A 19080-nucleotide genomic window follows, 5' to 3' on the forward strand; every position below is an offset into this window, starting at 1 on the left:
TTACACTACACAAGCACATGCACGCACGCACGCACGCACACACACACACACACACACACACACACACACACACACACACACACGCGCGCGCGCGCGCGTATGTATTACAAATATTTTAATGGAGCATGTTTCATAGAAGTAAATAAAAAAACACCAATAGCTTCCTGTGCTTCTGGTTCCTTATCAAATCTGAGCAAGTTCAGGTATCCATCAGTACCTCTAGAATGATATAAGATTCTTCTGCAGAAATTCGAGAAACTGTTTGTCGTGGTTTATCTTCACTGCTGTCTGCATCCACTTCATACCTAGCTCGCAATCAAGGAAATCAAAGCGAGTCTCAATCTGTTTCCAGCCCGTCATGGCTATCTGATTCCCAACCAAATCCCGATTTAGTTTCTTTTGTGAAATCCTCACTCCAACCCCATTTCGCAACAACACATGAGTAAATCGGTCAATGCTATAAATCCGATGATATTAAATAAAATTATTAGTTTCTTGTACTATGAGCCAACAGTTTCTATAATTTTGTAAATGACAGCATATTCGCTTTTAACTCTTACTGTTTTTGTTTCACTATTGCGGTTTTCACATTTGCCATTTTCAAGCATCTACGGAGCGTAATACAACGTAATAGATGAACATAATATGAGATCAACATCATGTACAATCAATTTTTGCAGTTTGGTAATATTCATATACTTACAAGATTTGATGTTATGTCATAGAAATAGGTTAAAATAACGTTATTATAGCACTATGTTACTTTTGATATTGTCATTGCTTGTTATTCATGACATTTGCAGATTTATTATTGATGGCCAACGATAGGTAGGCAACCATAAGTAATATTAGTTTGTAAGCACTCACAGCACCTTTTATAGACATTCAATTAAAGTCTCACGTTCTAGAGTTCAGACAATCTGAAGAAAGACACACTGCAGAAAATATTTCAGATTGGGTACAGGCTGTTATGACCAAGTACGGTTTCAAGCAGATGGTAGACATAGGTTTACTGGTAGAATACTGGGAAGTGCAATCAATCTACAAATGAGATTGCTTACAAATCACTTGTGCACCCCATTCTAGAATACTACTCAAGTGTGAGGGACCATACCAAATAGGACCAACAAGGGATTTTGAACGTATACAGAGAATAGTAGCCCGTATGGGCACAGGTTTCTTTGACACACGAAAGAGCGTCACAGAGATGCTGCAGAAACTGACCTCACACACCCTTGAAGATAGACGTAAACTATCCCGAGAAAATCTACTGATAAAGCTTCAAGAACCAGTTTTAAATGAAAACTCTATAAACATGGTACAACTCGCCACCTATCGCTCACACAGGGATCGTGAGGACAAGGTTAGAATAATTACAGCAAGCACAGAGGCGTTCAAGCAGTCATTCTTCCCGCGCTCCAGACGTGAATGGAACGGGAAACAATTCTAACAACTGCTAAAATTGTTCTTACCCTCTGCCATCCACTTTACTGAGGTTTGCACAGTATAGATGTAGATCTATAAGTTTAAAATTACTGCCATAATACCAAACAATACTTCAACATGAAAATAGCCACCACGCTTCTGAATCTTCCGTATTTTCCATTCATATTCCATATGTCTCTCTCACATTCTTTACATTGTGACACGGAAAACACAAGTAACAGAGAAAACTGTTGGAGGTCTAAAGAACTGTCACGTTTTTCAGTAAGAGCTCTTTTGCCACAAGAAAATTTGCTGAAATACAAGTAACTTACAAAAAATAGCAATTACCATCCAGTTACCGCCACCCGCCTTATGTGGGTCTTTTCCAAATACGCAACCTCCATCGACCGTCTCCTAAAGGAGGGTGCCCTTCTCTTTCACCGCTGCTACCAAGTTGACCCTTCCCTTTCCCCTCCTCAATCCCTCCACTGCCAGAGGTGCTTCCGGTATAATGCGCACCCTACATCAGAGTGCCGCAAGGCCCCCACCTGCCCGCACTGTAGGCAAGCCCACTTTCTCAGGCAGTGCCCCAATCTCCAGTCCCCCCCCCCCCCCCTTCCTGTAATACTTATAACCTCCCTCATCCCACTTATTCCCAGAAATGTAAAGCCCGACCCCCTCCTACCACTCCTGAGCTCACTGTTCCTGTCCGCCCTCTGGACACCCCTACCCCTCCCGGAAATTCCCTTCATCCACCCCCTACCGCTGAGAACATCATCAGATTCCTCACCATCGTGCTTCAGAATGTTCATCCTTTTCAGCGCCCCTAGACCCTCCAACAGGTATCCCTCGCTGCCCGTTCTACACTCCTGGAAATTGAAATAAGAACACCATGAATTCATTGTCCCAGGAAGGGGAAACTTTATTGACACATTCCTGGGGTCAGATACATCACATGATCACACTGACAGAACCACAGGCACATAGACACAGGCAACAGAGCATGCACAATGTCAGCACTAGTACAGTGTATATCCACCTTTCGCAGCAATTCAGGCTGCTATTCTCCCATGGAGACGATCGTAGAGATGCTGGATGTAGTCCTGTGGAACGGCTTGCCATGCCATTTCCACCTGGCGCCTCAGTTGGACCAGCGTTCGTGCTGGACGTGCAGAACGCGTGAGACGACGCTTCATCCAGTCCCAAACATGCTCAATGGGGGACAGATCTGGAGATCTTGCTGGCCAGGGTAGTTGACTTACACCTTCTAGAGCACGTTGGGTGGCACGGGATACATGCGGACGTGCATTGTCCTGTTGGAACAGCAAGTTCCCTTGCCGGTCTAGGAATGGTAGAACGATGGGTGCGATGACGGTTTGGATGTACCGTGCACTATTCAGTGTCCCCTCGACGATCACCAGAGGTTTACGGCCAGTGTAGGAGATCGCTCCCCACACCATGATGCCGGTTGTTGGCCCTGTGTCCCTCGGTCGTATGCAGTCCTGATTGTGGCGCTCACCTGCACGGCGCCAAACACACATACGACCATCATTGGCACCAAGGCAGAAGCGACTCTCATCGCTGAAGACGACACGTCTCCATTCGTCTCTCCATTCAAGCCTGTCGCGACACCACTGTAGGCGGGCTGCACGATGTTGGGGCGTGAGCGGAAGACGGCCTAACGGTGTGCGGGACCGTAACCCAGCTTCATGGAGACGGTTGCGAATGGTCCTCGCCGATACCCCAGGAGCAACAGTGTCCCTAATTTGCTGGGAAGTGGCGGTGCGGTCCCCTACGGCACTGCGTAGGATCCTACAGTCTTGGCGTGCATCCGTGCGTCGCTGCGGTCCGGTCCCAGGTCGACGGGCACGTGCACCTTCCGCCAACCACTGGCGACCACATCGATCTACTGTGGAGACCTCACGCCCCACGTGTTGAGCAATTCGGCGGTACGTCCACCCAGCCTCCCGCATGCCCACTATACGCCCTCGCTCAAAGTCCGTCAACTGCACATACGGTTCACGTCCACGCTGTCGCGGCATGCTACCAGTGTTAAAGACTGCGATGGAGTTCCGTATGCCACAGCAAACGGGCTGACACTGCCGGCGGCGGTGCACAAATGCTGTGCAGCTAGCGCCATTCGACGGCCAACACCGCGGTTCCTGGTGTGTCCGCTGTGCCGTGCGTGTGATCATTGCTTGTACAGCCCTCTCGCAGTGTCCAGAGCAAGTATGGTGGGTCTGACACACCGGTGTCAATGTGTTCTTTTTTCCATTTCCAGGAGTGTATTTTCCACCTGAAAATGTACACCACCTACTCCAACAACCAAGTCCATTTCACCTTCTCCCATCTTGACACCTTTGTCTAAATCCCTGTCATGGCGCGACAGCAGCGTATCCTTTTGAACAATATCCACTCCCTTCCCGCCAACAAGAAACTCTTCCTGCATACCATTGCCACCCACCATGTGGACGCCCTCCTCTTCAATGAAACCTTCCTCCAACCCCACCACAACGTCCACACTTCACCCTACCTCCTTCACCGTTCTGATAATCCTCTCCCAGTTGCGCATGTCGGAGTTGCAATTGGTCACCACCGCCAGATCCCTGTTCGGCTCCAACCTCTCCTTCCCAACCCCACCGAACACCTGATCCTTAGTCTCTTCTTCCCCGGCCTTACCTTTACCTGCGCCACCATATATGTCCACCCTAACGCCCCTATTCCCTTCAACTTCCTCTCCCACGTTGACTGTACCTTCTCCTCCTACGTGATCGCCGCCGACCTCAACATCCATAGTCGTTCCGCCGCCCAGTTACGGTGGTGGCATCAGTTCCTCTCCTCCCTTCAAGGCGACCTCATCCCCATCCCCCAGCACACCCATCTCGAATCCAGTTCCACTCCTGATGTTGTCCTTTCCTCCGCCAACCTCCTTGGCCGCATAACGGTGGATGTCCTGGAGCCTATTGGAAGCGACCATCTCCCTGTCCTCCTCACCATTTCAGATGGTCGTCGCCCCCGCCCTGACCCTCGTAATGACCCTCCCCCAAAGTACGTCCATGACTATTCCCGTGCCAACTGGAATGCCTACCGGGATACCGTCTCCACCCAGGTCGATAGCCACCCCTTCACCTACCGCCACCCTGATGATGTAACCCTTGCCGCCTCCTTTCTCCGGCAGACCTTGTCTGAGGCCATGGAGGTCCACGTCCCTACTGTCGCTATCCACCCCCACCGTCCTACCTTACCCCCACAGGCCGTCCTCCTGCTCTGTGAATCCCGCCGTCTCTACCATGCCTTCCTCCGCATGCGTGACCCAGACACACTACGACGCCACCGGCAACTCCAGCGACACATTCGTAATTTGCTCGTGGCCAAGAAACGCCGGGACTGGCGACAGACATGCACCCATTTAAATGCTACCCTGCCTATCAACTCGATGATGATCACCCCTTCCCTGACACCCTTAGTAAGGCCAATCACTTTGCCTCCTACCTGTCCGATGTCTTTTCCATCCCCGATGATCCCCAGTTTGATTACTCCCTGTTCCCGGATGTCCGTGATCGAACTGACACCTCTGTCCCTCCCCTCGCACCTGGTTTCCAGTACTTGGACAACATTGCACACACGGAACTCAATGCCCCAATCACTACACAGGATCTCATTGCTACACTCCACACAAAACACAACACTGCTCCTGGTCACGATCATGTCACCTACAGTCACCTTCGTGAAGCTCCTGTCTCTTTCCTCTCCACCTTGGCCAGGCTCTACAATGTAGTCCTGTCCACTGGTTATTACCCCGACCTGTGGGAAACCTCCCGTATCCTGATGTTCCTTAAACCTGGCAAACCGCCGTCTGCGTCTCTTCCTACCGTTCCATCAACCTTTCCTCCGTCTTCAGCAAGGTCCTGGAATCTATCCTCACCTGACGCATCCACCAGCATACCCGCCAGCACTGCCTCCTTCCCATAACTCAGTGTGGCTTTCGGCCGTCCTTCTCTTCCGACGACCTTCTCCTTCACCTCACTCATCTCCTTTCCGACCAGCTTAATTCCCATTGCTCCACTATCTTTCTCTCCCTGGACCTCGAACGAGCTTATGACCGCGTATGGCATTCCGATCTCCTCTTCAAGCTCCAAACCTTCGCTCTTCCCATTAACTACATCCGTCTGATCGACTCCTTTCTCTCCCACCGTCCTTGCTACGTCACCATCCATAACACGGATTCCTACACCTTTTTTCCCTCCACCAGTGTGCCCAAAGGCTCCGTCCTCTCCCCCCTTCTGTACCTTTTGTATACGGCGGACATGCCGCCGCCGTCAGCATCAGTCCACCTTCTCCAGTTTGCCGATAACACCGCCTTCCTTGCCCTTGCCCCCACCCTGCAGCGCTCCCAACACCTTCTCCAATCCCAACTTGACTGGTTCACTGCTTGGTACAACCAGTGGTTGCTCAAGGTCATTCCCTCTAAAACCTAGGCGATCATTGTAGGCAAAACCACCCCTTCCTTCCGCCTCCTTGATTTCTATCTCACCATCTATGGCCGTCCTATCGCACTCACTCCCACCCTCAAGTACCTTGTCGTCACCCTCGACCGTCGCCTCTCCTGGACCCCCCATCTCCGGTCAATCCAAGCCAAGGCACACTCCCGACTCCATCTTCTCAAGCTCCTTTCAGGCCGTACGTGGGGTCTGGACCCCTCCACCATCCTCCACACCTATAAATCCCTCACCCGCCCTATCCTTTGCTATGCCCATCCGGCCTGGATCTCCCCTCCTACCTTTTCTAAATCCCTTCAAAACCTTGAACACCATGCTCTCCGCCTCACCTATCGCATCCGTCTCCCCTCCCCCACGCGGATCCTGTACGATCTCATTCCTTTCCCCCACCTCCTCCTTTTCCTTGAAAGGATACAGATCCTGTACACCACCAACAAACTCGACCCTCCTCACCTGCTTGTCTCGCCCATCCTCTCCCACCCCCACCCGCTGCTACGCCTGTATTCCCACGTTCCACCCGGTCCCCATCTCTCCACCCTCCTTACCCTCTCCTAAGGTGGCTTCCGCCAGCTCCCCCTCCCTGATGATGTCCTCCTCCCCTCCATCTACCCCTCCTATCAACTTTGATCCTCCCCGCCCCCACTTCCTGTGTCCTCTCCTCTCGGCACCCTCCCTCCCTTCTGTTTCCTTTTCCCCCGTCCCCTTCCTCCACCCCTCTTCCCCTGGGCTCCCCCCCTTTTTCCTCCCCTCCCCCTATCTCCTCGCCCATGGCATCTGCCCACCCTTCTCCCTGTCCCACTCCCCTTCCTCCTCCCCCTCCCTTGTCAGGTCCCCGGACTCGCACACGCTCAGTGAACATTTGCGCGCCGGAGATCATCGCCATCAGTGTCTCGTGTGTGTGCCTTCGACGTGTTTAGTGTTCTATCGCCGTCACGCCACCACTCTTTACGTGTACCGTCGCCGTCATCCGTGTTATGTGGGCCGTGTCAACTAGTGTTCGTGATGTTTCTCGTCCAGCGTGTACGGCTCCATGCTTTTTTTGTTTTTTAGTGTCTTCATTTTTTGCCCGCCGTTATGATTGTCTTCTCTGTGCCTCCTTTATGTAATACTTATTGTCAAACTCAAGGCTGAAGAGCAGCGTACTCTGCTGCTGACAGCCCGCCTTTGTATAAGGTGATAAAAATAACAATAAAGAAGAAAAAACCTTGTCGTCAGTCTTGTGGCTCGCTCTGAAGATGGCCGGACGATACGCGGCCGAAATATCAGTAGAAGAAATTTTATTTGCTGCATGCCCGAAATTTAATGGATTACTCATTACGCCACGATAAGTTGAAAATGCACTTAAATGTATTTGAATGTCGAGCCTTTTTCCATATACGAGATCAAAATAGAAGAAAGTGGGCCACTAAAGCTAAGGAACTTTATTTTGTAGGTTACAATGAAATGCTGTCGTTGACTTCTCTGAAGTAAGACAAAAGTCTTTGGATGTTAGTTATTATTTAGTACTGCACACGCTATTGTGGGAATCACTTTAGTTTTTACTAACATCATTTAAATATTATGAATGATTGCGTTTTGTGTATAGGGAAAAGGAGGGTTGATCCTACAATTACTCCCAGCAATTACGGCGTCTGCCGGCTGAAGTGGCCGAGCGGTTCTAGGCGCTACAGTCTGGAACCGCGAGACCGCTACTGTCGCAGGTTCGAATCCTCCCTCGGACATGGATGTGTGTGATGTCCTTAGGTTAGTTAGGTTTAAGTAGTTCTAAGTTCTACGGGACTGATGACCTCAGAAGTTAAGTCCTATAGTGCTCAGAGCCATTTGAACCAATTACGGCAACTGAAATGTCCGTGGTTTTTATATTTCGTCACTCAAAGATATTATAGCAAGGACTATGGTCTATTGCTATACTTCGATACAGTCATTCAAACTTCGTACGCCTTAACATTCACGAAGCTAAGTGTCCAGTTCCATTCTTATATTCATTTTAAGGCCCCTTCGTATAGTCCACAGATCCTATTATCGGTTATTCGGCGTGTAATAGAATTTAATACTGAGCGTTATTTTTTCTCGCGCACACAATTCCTCATATATTGTTAGTCCGTGACCTTACGGCAAAAGTCTGTCCCATATAAATTAACTATAGTCAATTTTCTTGCAGTTTAACAAAAGTGGCCTGATCCGCTCCGTAGCATATCACGAGCAAATGCCCGCTACAACGCACGCTGCAGCTACGTACACATATTCAGAACGCAAATAACAAGACAAAGACGCTAACAATACCCGCCCATAGTTTATATAGTAGAATCCGCATTAAATCCTCTTATATTTCCCTGAAGCGCTACTTTGCTGCGGGCGTTATTCTGATGAGGGATTATATATTGACAATTTTAATTAAAACTTTTTCAGTGCTATTAATTATTTCCGAAATTATCGATCACCTATCCCATATACGAGAATAAGCCTGACAACATTGTTCTCAATTGAAAGAACGTTTATAAAGGTTACACACCAATTAAGCCACAAACCCCCAAAAATTATGAAAGGCAAGAGCGTTATTTTTCTGGAGAATGAGTGCATGACTAACAGTACCAGGACACCAGCTGTAAATCAAGATCACTGTGTCTTCTGGCCGAATGAACAGTGTGCTGAACGACACAAGGCAGAGGAAGTATTGGAAGTCAGCAGCGGTGAGAATGACAGAGCAGACACCGCTCCAAGACTCACACAAAGTTCTGGATGCTCAGTCAGTAGCAGACTTGGAAGAGACTGACAGACCCAAATGCTCCAGTAGAGAACCTAGTCAAAAGGTCAGCTCGAGTTCACAGATCCAAAGGGTACCCAGATTGTGTCACTTATTTGGTAAGTGATTTCGCCAGTATGGAATAAGATCCTGGGAACTTGGGGAAATACATGTCAAAGATTGACAGAGAAGACTGGATAAAGGCCATGAAAGACAATATAAAGAGTTTCCAGAACAATGGTGTTTGGCAACTTATGAACGTCTCAAAGAGCGAAAGTATTGTTGGCAGCAAACGGCTACTTAAGCTGAAAAGGGATGCAGGTGGTACAACAGTGTTGTGCTAGACTTGTTGCTGAGGGATTGACTCAAAAATTTGGTATAGATTATGATGAAAGTTTTTCACCTGTTATGAGATGTAGAACTTCATTAATTTACCTGTATATCTTGATCTTAAGATTTATCATTTTGATATTAAGACCTACCCACTCACCTCTCCGTCCGAATAGACCATGGAGGTCCAACGGTACCGACCGACCGCCGTGTCATCCTCAGACCACAGGCATCACTGGATGCGGATACGAAAGGGCAAGTGCTCAGCACACCGCTCTCCCTGCCGTATGTCAGTTTCCGAGACCGGAGCCGCTACTTCTCAATCAAGCAGCTCCTCAGTTTGATTCACAAGGGCTGAGTGCACCCAGATTGCCAACAGCGCTAGGTAGACCGGATGGTCACCCATCCAAGTGCTAGCCCAGCCCGACAGCGTTTAATTACGGTGATCTCACGGGAACCGGTGTTAGCACTGCGGCAAGGCCGTTGGCGATATTAAGAGTGCTTTTCTATATTGGGACTTGGAGGAAACTGTTCCCTGAGTGGTGATAATGCCATTCGATACAGCGCACCAAGAAAATGACTTTCTCGTTTCAAGGAGCATCGTTTTGATATTAGCGAGTCCCGACGTCCAGGAAAACCTTCTGAGTTTAATGAAGAAAGTTTTAAACGCATTCATCAACAATGATCCGAGTCAGTGTACTCGATAACGTGCAGATGTGATGAACGGTGGTCATTCTACTACCGTGCGTCATTTTATGCGTTGAAGAAGGTTCAAAAATATGGTGTATGGGTACCGCATGCTCTAATCACGAAAATCAGCGGGAGGTCATACGTGCATCTTTGCTTGCTCGTCATGACTTGGCTTGTTAACAACACCGACCGTTCATATCCTGTCTCGTTACTGGTGACGAGATATGGTGTCTTTATGATAACTTAAGGAAAAGAAAGGAATGGCTGAGCCCAAACGAAGTAGCAAGTCCCTCCAGAAAGACCTAAACGCATCCACAAAAGATGATGTTATGCATCTTATAGAACAGCGACGGAGCGGTGTACTACAAATTGCTTTCCCGAAGTGCATTCATCAATGCTGACATTTTCTGTCAACAACTGAGACGTCTCGCAGACATAATCGAGAACAAGGACCAGCAAGACTGCGTGAAGTGATGCTAGTCCAGATGAAGACCGCCTGCATTCTGCGAAACTAACAGAAGACACTAAACAGAAGTTGGGCTGGGAAGTCATTCCGCGTGCACCTTATTCACTTGATCTTGCGCCCTCGGATTTTCACATTTACGCTCTCTTTCGAACAACCTTCAAGTAACTTCCTTTCCGGATGAAAATGCACACCGAACGGGTTCCTCGCCTCAAAACAACGTCATATCTACGATCGTTTAATCGAAAAGTTGCCCCAGCTTTATCAGGCTGTTGCAAATAGGTTCAAGGAGAACATGTAATGAAGAGCTAAAGAAACTGGTACACCTGCCTAATATCGTTCCGGCCCCCGCGACCACGCAGAAGTGCCGCAACACATCACGCCAAAGACGTGACTAATGTTTGAAGCGGTGCTGGAAGGAATTGACTCCATGAATCCTGCAGGTGTGTCCATAAATCCGTACGAATACGAGGGGGTGGAGATCTCTTCTGAACAACACGTTGCAAGGCATCCCAGATATGCTCAATAATGTTTATGTGTGGGGAGTTTGGTTGGAGGTGTTTAAACTCAGAAGAGTGTTCCACTCTGTAGCAATTCTGGACGTGTGGGCTGTCACATTGTCCTGCTGAAATTGCCCAAGTCCGTCGGAATACACAATGGACATGAATGGATGCAGGTGATCAGACAGAATGCTTACGTACGTGTCACCAGTCAGAGCTGTATCTAAATCTACATTTATACTCCGCAAGCCACCCAAAGGTGTGTGGCGGAGGGCATTTTACGTGCCACTGTTATTACCTCCCTTTCCTGTTCCATTCGCGTATGATTCGCGGGAAGAACGACTGTCTGAAAGCCTCCGTGTGCGCTCTAATCTCTCTAATTTTACATTCGTGGTCTCCTCGGGAGGTATAAGTAGGGTGAAGCAATATATTCGATACCTCATCCAGAAACGCACCCTCTCGAAACCTGGCGAGCAAGCTACGCCTCGATGCAGAGCGCCTCTCTTGCAGAGTCTGCCACTTGAGTTTGTTAAACATCTCCGTAACGCTATCACGGTTACCAAATAACCCTGTGACGAAACGCGCCGCTCTTCTTTGGATCTTCTCTATCGCTTCGTCAACCCGATCTGGTACAGATCCCACACTGATGAGCAATACTCAAGTATAGGTCGAACGAGTGTTTTGTAAGTCACCTCCTTTGTTGATGGACTACATTTTCTAAGGACTCTCCCAATGAATCTCAACCTGGTACCCTTCTTACCAACAATTTTATATGATCATTCCACCTTAAATTGTTCCGTACGCATACTCCCAGATATTTTACAAAAGTAACTGCTAGCAGTGTTTGTTCCGCTATCACATAATCATACAATAAAGGAACCTTTTTATGTATTCGCAATACATTAGATTTGTCTATGTTAAGGGTCAGTTGCCACTCCCTACAGCAAGTGCCTATCCGCTGCAGATCTTCCTGCATTTCGCTGCAATTGTGTAATGCTGCAATTTCTCTGTATACTACAGCATCATCCGCGAAAAGCCGCATAGAACTTCCGACACTGTCTACTAGGTCATTCACATACATTGTGAAAAGCAATGGTCCCATAACACTCCCCTGTGGCACGCCAGAGGTTACTTTAACGTCTGTAGACGTCTCTCCATTGATAACAACATGCTGTGTTCTGTTTGCTAAAAACTCTTCAATCCAGCCACACAGCTGGTCTGATATTAAGTAGGCTCTTACTTTGTTTATCAGGCGACAGTGCGCAACTGTATCGAACGCCTTCCGGAAGTCAAGAAAAATAGCATCTACCTGGGAGCCTGTATCTAATATTTTCTGGGTCTCATTAACAAATAAAGCGAGTTGGGTCTCACACGATCGCTGTTTCCGGAATCCATGTTGATTCCTACAGAGTAGATTCTGGGTTTCCAAAAACGACATGATTCTCGAGCAAAAAACATGTTCTAAAATTCTACAACAGATCGACATCAGAGACTATAGGTCTATAGTTTTGCGCATCTGCTCGACGACCCTTCTTGAAGACTGGGACTACCTGTGCTCTTTTCCAATCATTTGGAACCTTCCGTTCCTCTAAAGACTCGCGGTACACGGCTGTTAGAAGGAGGGCAAGTTCTTTCGCGTACTGTGTGTAGAATCGAATTGGTATCCCGTCAGGTCCAGTGGACTTTCCTCTGTTGAGTGATTCCAGTTGCTTTTATATTCCTTGGACACTTATTTCGATGTCAGCCATTTTTTCGTTTGTGCGAGGATTTAGCGAAGGAACTGCAGTGCGGTCTTCCTCTGTGAAACAGCTTTGGAAAAAGGTGTTTAGTATTTCAGCTTTACGCTTGTCATCCTCTGTTTCAATGCCATCATCATCCCGGAGTGTCTGGATATGCTGTTTCGAGCCACTTACTGATTTAACGTAAGACCAGAACTTCCTAGGAGACGTACCAGAGGTCCCGTATCACTCCAACTGCTCACGTCCCGCACCATTACAGAGCCTCCAACAACTTGAACAGTCCCCTGCTTATATGCAGGGTTCATGGACTGATGGGATTGTCTCCATACCCGTACACGTCCATCCGCTGGATGCAATTTGAAACAAGACTCGTCAGACCAGGCAACATGTTTCCATCAACAGTCCATTGTCGTTGTTGACGGTTCCAGGCGAAGCTTTGTGTCGTGCAGTCATCAAGGGTACACGGATGGGTATAAAGCTCGTATCGATGATATTTCAAAAACGGTTCGCGCGCTGACACTTGATAATGGCCCAGCTTTGAAATCTGCAGCGATTTGCTGAAGGGATGCACTTCTGTCATGTTATACGATTCTCTTCAGTTGTCGTTGGTCTTGTAGGATCTTTTCCTGGCCGCAGCGATAGTCGGAGATCTGATGTTTTGCCGGATTCCTGATATTCACGGTACACTCGTGAAATGGTCGTACGGGAAAATCCCCACTTCGTCGCTTCCTCGCAGATGTCCCGTCCCTAGTGCACCGACCTTAATACCACGTTCGGTTAAGTTTTGATAACCTGCAATAATAGCAGCAGTAACCGATCTAACAACTGCGCCAGACACTTGTTGCCTTACATAGGCGTTGTCGACCGCAGCGGCCAATTCTGCCTGTTTACATATCTCTGAGTTTGAATACGCATGCCTATACCTCTTACATTTCGCGCTTCAGTGTCCTATTGGTGACTAAAGCCTCTCTTATGTGTATCTATTACGTTTACCAAATCAAGGAGACACACAAATGGCTCTGAGCATTATGGGACTTAACATCTGAGGTCATCAGTCCCCTAGAACTTAGAACTACTTAAACCTAACTAACCTAAGGACATCACACACATTAATTCCCAAGGCATGGTTCGAACCGTAGCTGTCGCGCGGTTCCACACTGAAGCGCCTAGAACCGCTCGGCCACCGCTGCCGGCAGACGCTACCAACTCAATGCACCAACCTAATAATGTATTGCACGTCTTTGCTGCTGTAATTACATACAACTGTCAGAAAATCAATTGAAAAATGCAACCAGTGTAGAGTACTTTCGTTTTAGGTACTTGAAAATGGCATAGGGACGAAACTACACAATTGTACGTCGAATAAAGAGAATTTCAGCTGAAACCACCACAAACTTATCTAAAAAATTCATAGCAGCTTCGGACCCTGTCGCAACGAAGATTATCATTTAGTTCGCGGCAGCTATGGTCGCAGGTTCGAATCCTGCCTCGGGCATGGATGTGTGTGATGTCCTTAGGTTAGTTAGGTTCAAGTAGTTCTACGTTCTAGGGGACTAATGACCTCAGCAGTTAAGTGCCATAGTGCTCAGAGCCATTTCAACCATTTTTGAGTTCTTCCTTTAGTCTCTCTGTGCAGTGTAATACGTTTGTGTGAATGACAAGCATTATGAGGAATGTAATTGTTATTTATGTTTACCATAGCAAAATTACGCGCTGCTAACACTCTTTTAAAAAGTTTAATGTAAGGTACAGATGCAATCTTATTGAATTGAAAAGGGAAGGTCCTCTTCTTTCATTTATTTAGTAAGTGAATGACGAGTGGTGAGCAATGAAAAACTGCTGTCTCATTCCAATGAGTGATTGGTCCTGACCTGAACTCTGAAAAGTACAGTTTTGCCAATCTGTAGGACGGACGGAACCGTCGCAAAAGAACTGGACCGCGTATCGTCTTACACAAGGTGCAAATCCGAGCCGAAGGCGCGACTGCGCCCCTGTTCGCCTTATGGAGAAGCTACGGTATGCTGGGGCGACCAGCTGCCGCTAACGGCGCAACAAGGACGGCAGCGCCAAAGAGCTTTCCGGTGTTCTGCCGTCGCGTCCCATCAGTTGCGCCGGCGCCGCCGCCGCGCTAATACAGTTGAGCAGGTCCGCCAACCACTCCCCGCACCGCAGCGCTGCCCTCGCGCCCTCCGCCGCTCGTCCATTGTGCCAGTTGGCACCTCCTCCTGTTATTAACGGCGGTCACATTCCGGGACTGGTTTCCCCTACGAGAGGTCGCCGACCGCGGTGAAATGTGGGAATAGCCTTTAAAATTTAGCGAACGGCCTCCCAGCTTCCTGTAGCGAGCCCCGGCGAGGTGCGAGAGAGACGAAGCCATTCGTGTCGGCGGCAGTCGTAACGTTGTCACGACACAACCACCTGCGTACATAAACACCGTTGCTAAGTGTCAGTGTGTTGCGTGAAACCCGTAACAATTTGTCTCTTGTTGCTTTTCGGACTCGCTAAGTGGGCACACAGTCGCAATCAAACGACCTGACAATCTTTTTGTCTCTCAACTTCGGACACTTTGCTTATCAAAAACACACAAACGTAACATTCCAAAAGTAACAAATTCTACAGTTAAGTAATGGAATGCAATAAAGAGAATAGAAGACATGCAACGAAATGTGATAGCTCTTTATTCACATGAAGTACTGAGTGCTATTGACAAGGGATTTCAGATCGATTCCGTATTCCTGGATTTCCGGAAGGCTTTTGACACTGTACCACACAAGTGGCTCGTAGTAAAATTGCATGCTTATGGAATATCGTCTCAGTCATGTGACTGGATTTACGATTTCCTGTCAGAGAGGTCACAGTTGGTAGTAACTGACAAAGTCATCGAGTAAAACAGAAGTGATTTCAGGCGTTCCCCAAGGTAGTGCTATAAGCTCTTTGCTGTTCCTTATCTATATAAACGATTTGGGAGACAATCTGAGCAGCCGTCTTCGGTTGTTTGCAGAAGACGCTGTCGTTTATCGACTAATAAAGTCATCAGAAGATCAAAACAAATTCATAACTATAAAAAATATCTGAATGGTGCGAAAAGTGGCAGTTGACACTAAATAACGAAAAATGTGAGGTCATCCACATGAGTGCTAAAAGGAACTCAAACTTCGGTTACACGATAAATCAGTCTAATCTAAAAGCCGTAAATTCAACTAAATACCTAGGTATTACAATTACGAAAAACTTAAACTGGAAGGAACAAGAAAACGTTGTGGGGGAGGCTAAGTAAAGGTTGCGTTTTATTGGCAGGACATTTAGAAAATGTAACAGACCTAAGGAGACTGCCTACACTACGCTTGTGTTGTTGTTGGGCAAGAGAGCTAACACCGTTTTACTAAAGGAGGCCAAAATGTACGCGTTTTAGCTCACGCAGGCTGGCGTAAGGTCTGGAACATGACAAGAAAATTAGAATTTCGAAAAACGGACGTAGCTGGTGGAATACTTAACTTTAATCCATTAAGGTTGAACGTCGGTCTTGACGGTACACAATATCAATAGTAACTGAATATGGCGCCTTGATAGGTCGTAGCAAATGACGTAGCTGAAGGCTATGCTAAACTGTCGTCTCGGCAAATGAGAACGTAAGTAGGCAGTGAACGATCGCTAGCAAAGTCGGCTGTACAACTGGGGCGAGTGCTAGGGAGTCTCTCTAGACTAGACCTGCCGTGTGACGGCGCTCGGTCTGCAATCACTGATAGTGGCGACACGCGGGTCCGACATATACTAACGGACCGCCGCCGATTTAAAGGCTACCACCTAGCAAGTGTGGTGTCTGTCGGTGACACCACAGCTTGTCCGTCCCCTTTTAGAATTCTGCTGCGCGGTGTGGAATCCTTACCAGATAGGACTGACGGAGTACGTCGATAAAGTTCAAAGAAAGGCAGCACATTTTGTATTATCGCGAAATATTAGAGAGAGTGTCACAGAAATGATACAGGATTTGGGCTGGAAATCATTAAAAGAAAGGCGTTTTTTGTTGCGACGGAATCTTCTCACGAAATTCCAATCACAAACTTTCTCCTCCGAATGCGAAAATATTTTGTTGGCATAGGGCGAAACGATCACCACGATAAAATAAGGGAAATCAGAGCTCGTACGAAAAGGTATAGGTATTCATTCTTTCCTCGCACTGTATGAGATTGGAATAATAGAGAATTCTGAAGGTGGTTCAATGAACCCTCTTCCAGGCATTTAAATGTGATGTGCAGAGTATCCATGTAGATGTAGATGTAGATATTGACGGAAACGGACAGCGTTACGTCATGAAGCAGCAGTCTGATATTTAACAAACTTCATAGAGATATTCATCACGTAACGGATATTAAATCATTAAATTTTCGTTATGTTTGGAATTGATGCCAATGAACGTCGGTATGAGGTTTGAGATACCCCTTTTTTCTAAATTATTCAAGTGGGATGACGCAACGTAGCAAAACATTTATCTAAAAGTAATCTGTGATTCTTCAAATGTGACTTAATCCCTCTTGAAACAAACGATTCTAGCTTCTGTAGCAAAGGATTTTGTCTCCATCAGTCACTCTCTTCTGGTTTTGCTTACATTGTAGACGCATGCTTTGACAGTAGTGGGATAATTTTTATTTATCCATATTTTGTGACAATGTATCAGTTAAGCTATCCAATATTCTTATTGAAATGAAATGATGGTATGGCATTGTTGGCCGGGAGACCCCATGCGGGGGATATCGGCCGCCGTATTGGAAGTCCTTTTTAGACTTTTTAGATGACGCCACTTGACCGACTTGCGGGTCAATGACGATGAAAGATACACAACACCCATTTCCCTGCCAGGAATTGAACCCGGACCCCTTACGTGGTAGGCGGAAACGCTACCGCTACGCTACGGAGGCGGATAATGTTCTTCTTTAAAAATAAGCAGTTGTATCTACCGTGTCCTAATCCGTATTCATCTTTTTTAGTATCAATCTGAGGCGAGCAATGTGAAATTCTTGATAAGGTGATGCAATTCATTGGCCGCCATGACAGCAGTCTGTATGCAAATTTTCGTGGTCATAGGACCTGCCTTTATTATCTTTTCATGATTTACGATGTCCTATTACAATTTGTCGTAAGCATTTTATGCAAGCCAGCATTGGCGGTTCAAACCTTCATTACTGATACAAGATCTAGCCTCACCCTATTAATGACTGACCACGAAAACCAGCTACCAGTCCTTCTGTCATTTCATTTTTATCACAACGTCTCCTCTTTCTTATAATATCACTGCCATTAGTTCAATTAGTAAAAATATTTTAATGATTGACTCTGATCCAGAGCAGAAGTATTATAATAAGTGTGACCCCGACACGCACAAATAGACTCATATTCATTGCAGAAATGAAGCAGACCACCTCTTGAGGAATTTCTTGCCATCCCTGAAAAACATGGTGTGTAACTGCATGAAGATCACTGACTGGAGGATCGTATGAAAATACACGTCTTCCCATCATACCTCTGGCATGCTCCATGGACACCATATTAAGAGACTGAACAGTCCAGTCAAGGATCCACACATTCCTGATCCGAAGGTCAGTGGTGTCATGAATTATCCTGCTGGAATACGCTATTTGGTACGACGATCGTTCAGCCTACCTTCTACAATTATCGAACCGCGGGACTGCTACTGTCGCAGGTTCGAATCCTGCCTCGGGCATGGATGTGTGTGATGTCCTTAGGTTAGTTAAGTTTAAATAGTTCTCAGTTCTAGGGGACTGATGACCTAAGATGTTAAGTCCCATAGTGCTCAGAGCCATTTGAACCATTTTTTTCTACAATTATCAAATCAGTCCTACTGTTATATCCAGTAGCTCGACTAATTGGTTCAGAGGGTGAAACGCAGTAAGCAACATCCCAGCACTCTGGTAGCTGTACAGGACCTAATCTTGAATGAGTGACTTCAGCTAGATATGTCACACCTGCAGAAACTTGCGGACACTCGACCTCGCTGAATTGAGTCCATTCCCAAGGCTACACTCCGTATGTCGAGAGAAGAGCTCTCACAGCTGGCAGTGCAGTTGCCAGCATTCGGCACGGATGGGTCGCTTGCCAACAGATGTCGCCCAGCACTACGGCAACACAAGGGCGTTGCCACTTTAACTTAAACGGAAGCTCACGATCTGATTGGCCGTCGTGAATGCATGAAGCATGTTCCCCGAGGCCGTGTCAGCTGTAAGAGCTCTTCTCTCGCCATACGCACTGTAGAGGCAGTGGGTATGGTATCAGCGTAGAGTCTACTGGGCTGACTAAATTTCTGTCGAGTAAAATGTTCCAAGAGTCAGCACTGTGGAGGCATCTGCGTGACTTACGTCACGTATCTCTGCTGTCAGCAATGCATCTGTGCTATCAATATGTGACTAACATGTATGTGGCTAGATAGCTCAACAAAGGTCAAGCTGTGGAAATCTGCACACAAGCATGATGTGCTGCACATGTGCAGGCCGAGGCTCGGCCTGATTCAGCTTTGCTCGGCATGAGCATAATGTGCTGCACTAGTGCAGGCTGAGGTTCAGCTGGGCTCAGCTTTGCTCAGCACGAGCATGATGTGCTGAACATGTGCAGGCTGAGGTTCAGCCGGTCTCAGTTTTGCTCGGCACGTGCATGATGTGCTGCACATGTGCAGGCTGAG

General features: G+C 47.2%; 1 pseudogene; it reads right to left on the reverse strand.

Annotated features, from left to right (window-relative positions):
• Nucleotides 1–9367: 9367 nt before the first annotated feature.
• Nucleotides 9368–9485, reverse strand: LOC126285526 (5S ribosomal RNA; annotated as a pseudogene).
• Between the last annotated feature and the right edge of the window lie 9595 nt (nt 9486–19080).

The sequence above is a fragment of the Schistocerca gregaria genome, chromosome 8 (assembly GCF_023897955.1).
Source record: "Schistocerca gregaria isolate iqSchGreg1 chromosome 8, iqSchGreg1.2, whole genome shotgun sequence".
Lineage (NCBI taxonomy): Eukaryota > Metazoa > Arthropoda > Insecta > Orthoptera > Acrididae > Schistocerca > Schistocerca gregaria.